Here is a 7,685-nt window from a genome sequence, read left to right as displayed (position 1 = left end):
AATAACATAGTAAAATCATTGCGATAGATTTTTTTGTCTGCTAAATAATCACCTTAAAGCAACATTAATTGGTCGAATTGCAATGAATTTATGGTCAAATTTAACAAATATTGCAACAATTTTGAACCAATTGCAATATTTTATGGCTAATGTAATTCTAAATGGCAACATATTTAGATAAAATTGTAATAATATTTTTTTAAAAAAAACAAAAGGAATTGTTTGTAAAATAGACTAGCCAACCATTATTTTATGCCACAAAACCAAGAAATATTGTCATTCAAAAGTACCATGACCAAATTAAAAGCAGTTCTCAGGCTGTCATAAACATCATCTTTACAAACATTCATAATTTAAGTATAAGAGAACAACAAAAAAGAATTTAGCTATTTGTACAAACTTCAAACTAAAAAATTAAACATAAAGCAATCACTTGTGTAGCCCGTCATTATTATTAATCTTCCTATAGTTAGGCTTGAAGAGGTTATTTCTGTTCCGTGGAAGTATATTGTCCAAGAAATCACATCCTTCGTATGATAGCCAAGAAATCTTGCTACTAGTTTTCCGGCCCCAAATGCAAATGCACTGCTATACAAAACAAAATAAAACAAAATATTTTATCTAAAAAATTGCGAGTGTTCCATTTTAAAATATATGAATATGATACTTGACTTGAAGGTAGTATTTAAAATGAATTTAAGAACAAGAAAATCTCATTGTATTTAGGGATTTGTCCTACTGTTACTGAATGAATGGATCTGCCTGCACCAAATTCAGCATCATTGAACCTTTGACAATGACTTCTATATTTTTATTCATCCGAATAAATGTAATTAAGCAGTGGTCAATATAAGATCTTGTTGGGAATAGAGGTTAAGTTTATGTATTTATATTTACTTAACTTAGGTTACATAACGTACTATATAGAGAGGAAGCCTTAGTAGAAATAAGAAAGTCAATAATTTAAACCTTTGTTTAGTTTTCATCAAAGCCTCAACTTTCTATAGAGTTTCACTATTGTCAACACTAAAACATCAAGGTGGCCGGAGGGTGTTTTTAGAAGCACTTATCCACAAGGTACTAGCAATAGCAAATCTCCACAATGCGTTGACATGCTCCAGCAACGCATAATCGATGCCAACCCGAGGTCTGATCAGTATCTTTTCTGGTTCTGGTACATCTAGTACTTCTAGACCACCTAGGTATATTACCAGAAAAACAAAATAGCACCTTTGATGAGAAATTCTAATTTTTCTAAGCAAAGATCGCAAGAAGTAAACTTTACTTTAAAATAATTTATTGAATAAGAGGGGACCATTACCAGGCTCAAAAAGAGGGTGGTTGGACCATTCTATAGAAATCTCCAGTTTTTGACCAATCTAGGGAACAACAAAATCTTGAATAAGATCCAAGCAGTAATTATTAATTTTAAGAAAACATATTCAGTTGCTAATTTAAACAGGTTATACATCTTGATATGCAAGTGGGACAAGTAAACTCTGAATTATTACCTCCTGAAAAGAATGATAATGACCAATATCTACCATCAGGAAATAATATGTTGTTTACATATAACCAACCCAAGTATCTACGTAACCCAATATAAACCAACCCAAGTATGTAAAGAATTCAGAGGACAAGTGCACATAACCAGTCAAAATATCTTACAATTATGTAAGCACATTAACAAGTTCATGGAGCTACAATTTAGAAAAATAGAATTGTAATGTAAACCCATAAAATATCAACCTTCCCATGACCAGTAAGAAGAACAGGTTTCTCAGTTTTCAGACCCTGATATTGCTGTATGGACTCCAACCCTGTTTGTGCAAATAGGAAGAGAAGTCAATCATACTTAAAAAGATTGAGTGCAGATCAAACAGAGAAGAAATACGTTCTATGAACAAATATATAAAGGGTCTCGTCTAAGGGCCTTTTACTGGCCTGTTCCGCAATATAGAACTTATTGTCAGCTATCTGGTTACTTGTAGCTGTAGAGTTGTAATATCCTTGCATCATTTATGTGCTACATATGAACATAACTAGTGCCTTTTTGCATATAAATATAAGTAAATGAGAATCTTTTTGCATATAAATATAGTGAACATAGGTTTTATGTTTGCTTCAAGGGAGGTGGATTATAAAGATAAATTAGTAACTAATTAACAAATCTACAGAAAGTAGTGAGGAATTTAATGCAATTGATAATAAAATATACACTCACTAATTTGATGAACTTTGCGGAAACAACACTAGTATGTACAAATATAAACCAAAAGAAAAGATAAGAGCAATTCATTATCACTCCTGTATGTTTTAAATTATATATTTTCAAGTCACTAACAAAATATTCTCACTAATAGTGACAATAACTCACCATTTTGGCTAAAGCTAAAAGAAAACCTATGAGGTTAGCATCCTAATTCTAGTAAAACGTACATCTTTTACAAGAAAGGCTTAACACTACATTCAGTCAAGATCTCCAATATTCTTGCAATTACATCCAGAGCAACCGATATTCTCCACACATGGACTAAGTTCTGGTAATATCCCTTTCTCCTTGAGCAACTAAACATTACACCAAAGGTAACCTTATTAATTATTGGATTAAAATATAAAATTACTATATGGAATTGAAATTCAAAAGCAAGGATACTATGACACAAAACATTAAAACAATGAAAACAAAGGTAAAATAGGTTGCAAAATAGGGTTCAGGGTTTAAGGTAAAGTTGCCTCAACAAAGTCCCTGATTCTCTCTAAAATTATAAAGTCTAAAATCTTAAGAACTCCAATATAAATTCAATTATCTTGTAAACTAGATCTCCATTAAATAATCAATAATCTCATAAAATCCTATTTATATAGAAATCCCAAATTTTAGAAACTCGGTACAAAGAAAACATAAAACCAAACAAAAAACTAGAACAAAGATCAAATTCATACTGAATTAAACATAAATAACTAATTTAAGCACATGAAAGAACATTTGAACATATACAAAGAAACTAATTAAGATTTTGGAATAGTTATTTGAACAAAGAAGAATATGTATACTCAATTAAAGAAGAACATGAACAATCGATTTAGGGGAAAAGGGGAAAAAGGATCGGGGGTCAATTTTTTACCTTTGTGCAGCTCAAATCTTCTTCTCAAACTCAATATTAGATTTTGATTTTTTTTTCTCTTACTCTTTCTCTTTGGCGGCTATCGTGTCCTATGTATGGGTGTATGGTAGTGTATGTGATAGTATAGTATATGGGTGTGTGTTTTGTTTTTTTTGGAAGCCCGGTAAAAGTTTTTGCTCAAATTAATTAGAAGCCCACCAATATTTGGGCCCAAAATTTGGATATACCGCAAAGTATTAACAAATTTATTACAATAAAGTGTTAGTTTTCAACTCCCTCCAATTTTTGTGCTCCATTCGCAATGTTTATAAAAATCTTTACAATACATATAATTTATTCTCTCATTTGCAACATTTTTTGACAAGTTATTAAAAATATGGTTGTCATAACCAATCTATGGTGTAGTGTTCATTAGGTTCAGAGATATGAATTCATCTACCAATCACCATCTTCGTGGTGCGGTCTTGAAAATAACAGTTATCCGGTGAAAAGAAAGCCATACAATTTAAATATTTCGTTAACTAAGTAACGAATATTAAATTTAAAGTGAAATTAGAAATATGATACACATTTTTTAAGATAAAATAACGAGAAAAAATTACAGTTCCAATATATTTAATATTGACTAATGAACCATCAAGAAGTTGCACTGTGATAGGATTACCTACTGCTTTATATGATGAAAATGCAGTGATATCACATGAGATATGGTGGGTTACCCCAGAATACCATAGAGATGCATTAAGAATAGGATTAGAATTTAAAATTATTTGAGAAGAAGAAGTGTTGTTAGTACCTGCCAAGTTGACTCATGCATTATTATCATCTGGTTGGTTGATGAGAGCTAGCAAATGACTGTATTCTTCATCCATAAAGGATGCTACAGGTGGTGTGACAACGTTTGTAACGCCCTCAAGACCCGGGGTATAAGTCTGGGGGTTACTAGTTAATCACCAAACCTGTACAATCTGATTAACAATTAATAAAGAAATGAAATTAAACCCCTTTAACACTAACCAGGATCTTTTTAGGTTCAAGTATAAAAACAAGAACCACTAACTACTTTTATTACCAACCAACATTCAAAGTCTCACAAACTCTCTTTATTACAAACCATTGTCTAATTCATTTTAAACTAAGTTCAACTTTTATTCAAACACACACACATACTATCTATCAACACTCCACCTGCTCGGGCAACTCAAAGCTTTCTTCCTGGATTGGACCAACACCTTGGGTATGAGAGGATCCCAAGGCTTGACCCACTTCTTTACCACTCGAGTCCTGATTGGTTTCATATTCCTTCTTAACTGAAAACAATAAGGTGAATAATAACAAAAAGGGGTGAGCCAAAAATTGCTCAACAAGTCCACAAAAATATAAACAGTGTTAAAGCATTTTAAATGAATCCGCCATCCCAGGTATATCTGCCAAGATATAACCTCACGAGAATAGAAAGAAGGCCATTACTGGCGAGTACAAATAAACTAAACTGGACACAAGTTCGCATCTATATTCTGCTGATCAGTCAGAATATAATGCAGATCCATATCTCAATATATAGATCCAGTCGGGTACCCAGGCACTACGGTCCACGTCGAGGCACCAGTCATCCCGGTCCTCAGGATTAAGACACACTCAATCCCAAAATATCATTATCCAGTCCATCGCTTAGCAACCGGAACAATCGGTATGCTTTGATATATTCCAAACATTAGAATATATCAATCTCCATGTGTCACCAATAGAATATGAATCAAGAATCCAAAGAAACGGAGAAATCAAGAATCGAAATGAAATATGAACAAAGGATTAGAAAGTGTATATCAGTGATCAAGAACAATAATCAAGAAAATGCAAATGTGATAAATATTTGAATCAATATCACTATTCTGAAAGTAGAATAGAGGAAAAACTTGCCTTCTACGCGACTCACTGCAATTGAATCACTTCTGTCTATCACCTTGGACTATTACTGACTCAACTGGCCTGGCTGGCTTAGCTTCTGTTGGCAAAACAGACTGGTTAAGTCACATCGTACTTCATTTGCATCTTGAATTGACTTCAAACCGATCCTAACATCTACCCATGCGCTTATGACTGACTCATGTATTACATATAAGCAAGTAAGACTCGATTAACCACGTAATACACATAAGCACATAAGCACATAATCATTTTTATGGTTAAAATAATTTTTAAAACCAAAATTGACTCGCTGATCGCTCAACTGATCGTTATCTGACTCGTTTCCCATTTTTCCGGAATTTTTCGGACTCGTCTCGGCACGTAACTCGACTGATAATCAAACAAGTCACAAAATCAACTAACTTCTAAAAGAAATTAAGCTTTGATATTATTTTTAGTGAAAAGGATTCATTTTTCTGAGTTAACAGGCTTTCGTTTCACGCAAAACGGACTAACGGTTGAATTATTATTAATTAAATACTGATAATTCCATTTATTAATCATTATAAATAATTATTACTAATTTTTAAAACCCAAAAATAATTTTTAAATCATTATTTAAGAAAATCAGAATTAAAAATAATTTTTCTATAATTTTTGAAATTAAAATGAATTTATTATGATTTATTGAAAATTATTTGATTAATTATCAAAATAATTAAACACTTTTAAATAATTAATAAATAATAAATAAATAATAAATAATTAAGAAAATAATTCAATCTGATTTTTAGAAAATAATTCAGAATTATTTATAATATAAATTAATTAATTAAATAATTAATTAATCAATTTATAAAATAAATAAAACTGATTTTTAAAATTAATAAAAATAAAAAGTAAAAATAATTTCCAGAAACATATGTCAGAAAACAGACATCTGACAAGGTGGATCAAAACCGGGTTCTGGAAACAGGTCAACCGGGTTGGATTCCGGGTCTGTGAAGAACACGACCGGAATCTGGGTTTAAACCCAGAATCCGGCGACTTCACCGAACTCCGGCGAGTCCAATTCCTGGCCAAACGGACACCGTTTGGTTCCGTTTTTGATCCCAAAACATCCCAAACTACTTCCCCAATCTGTTTCAGGCCAAAATCGACCAGAAACATCCCTGGATATCATTCTCCGATCAAAATCATCAAGAACTCCGGCAAAAAATCCAAATCACTCATTTGTACATAACATCAAATGTTATATAGTGCAAAATGAAGCTAAGAACATATACAATCAAAGCCCTAACATTACAAGAAACAAATATTCACAGAAATCATCGAGTTGTGTTTTGAAAATTCGACCTAAACCCTAGAAATCGTGAATCACTATCCAAGCATCGTTTGTTCAATTGAACACCATGAATCGAGTGTAAATCATCTAACAAAGCTATATCAATCATCAAAACATCAAAATAACCCCAGAATCAAACAGCCCTAATTCGAACATAAACCCTAGAAATCAAAAATCAAAAACGATGCAATAAAACGTGAAATTGATGCAAGAAACAGAAAGAACAAATCAAAACCTTCAATTTGGATACTCGAATCACTTGTTTTGGTGCTGTAATCAGATCAAAATCACGACTTGAATTCCTGACCCGAACCTGTTCTTCCCGACCCGATTTCAGAGGATTTTTGGTAATTTTGCAGATTTTAATGATTAATTATAACTAATAAATAAAAATTAGGCTATTTATAGTAGTAAAAATAATACTCCTAATTAAAATTAAGGGGCTAATTATACATTAAATAAAAATATTGGGCCCTAATTTTTATAATTTTTGAGTATTAAAATTTAATTTATAAATATTTTATATATGCAATATATCTGCCAAAAATTCCCAAAAATTGTGAATAATGCAAAAATGTAAAGAAATAATATAAATGAAAGTCCTATAATTTTATAAAAATAAAAATGTGATTTTTGTGGAGGTTTTAACACCCAATGGGGCCCGGAAAAGTCATTTTCCGCAAAACAAGAAAATTTATAAATTATCTAGATGTTCAGAACAAGGCAATTGTAAAAGCCATTTGATGAAAAATAAGGCCCATTATTTTATTTGAAATACTGGCTCTAAAATCATCGTTTGGGTCGTAAAATGTTTGAAATAAAACCTATGAATGCATAATAAAATATCTAAAAAATACCTTTAAAAAATACAGAAATGACATGGGATACACGTATCACGTAACAGTTAGGGTTTATCAGATAATCACACATAAATGACACATTAATAGACATATTTTATTATAATCATGATATAATATAAACGTAAAGTTCCCAGTCGTTACATCCTTCCCCCCTTACAAGGATTCTGTCCTCAGAATCTTTTATGAAAACAAATGAGGGTATTTCTCTAACATTTCACTTTTGAGTTCCCAGGTTGATTCTTCAACCATAGGATTTCTCCACAACACTCGCACTAAATATACAGACTTATTTCTCAACACTTTCTCTCGCCGATCTAAAATTCTTACCGGCTGTTCTATAAAAGACAAATCAGGTTGGATTTCTATCGGCTCATACTCGATTACATGCCTAGAATCAGGATTATATTGCTTAAGCATGGACACGTGAAACACATTGTGAATATG

The 7,685-nt window shown here is 31.6% G+C and overlaps 1 long non-coding RNA gene across 2 annotated transcripts; it reads right to left on the bottom strand.

Moving 5' to 3' along the window:
- Positions 1-443: 443 nt before the first annotated feature.
- On the bottom strand, positions 444-3,228 carry LOC141661724 (uncharacterized). 2 transcript variants are annotated; one of them, XR_012550103.1, is made up of 4 exons: positions 3,129-3,222; positions 2,440-2,568; positions 1,322-1,820; positions 444-1,198 (listed from the first exon to the last, which is right to left on the bottom strand). It is a non-coding gene; the product is annotated as an uncharacterized LOC141661724 (long non-coding RNA). The 2 variants fall into 2 exon arrangements; XR_012550102.1 differs by lacking the exon at positions 2,440-2,568 and having other exon boundaries at positions 3,129-3,228.
- Positions 3,229-7,685: the final 4,457 nt, after the last annotated feature.

Source organism: Apium graveolens, chromosome 5 (genome assembly GCF_009905375.1).
Source record: "Apium graveolens cultivar Ventura chromosome 5, ASM990537v1, whole genome shotgun sequence".
Classification (NCBI taxonomy): domain Eukaryota; kingdom Viridiplantae; phylum Streptophyta; class Magnoliopsida; order Apiales; family Apiaceae; genus Apium; species Apium graveolens.
This window is presented reverse-complemented; position numbering and strand designations above follow the sequence as displayed.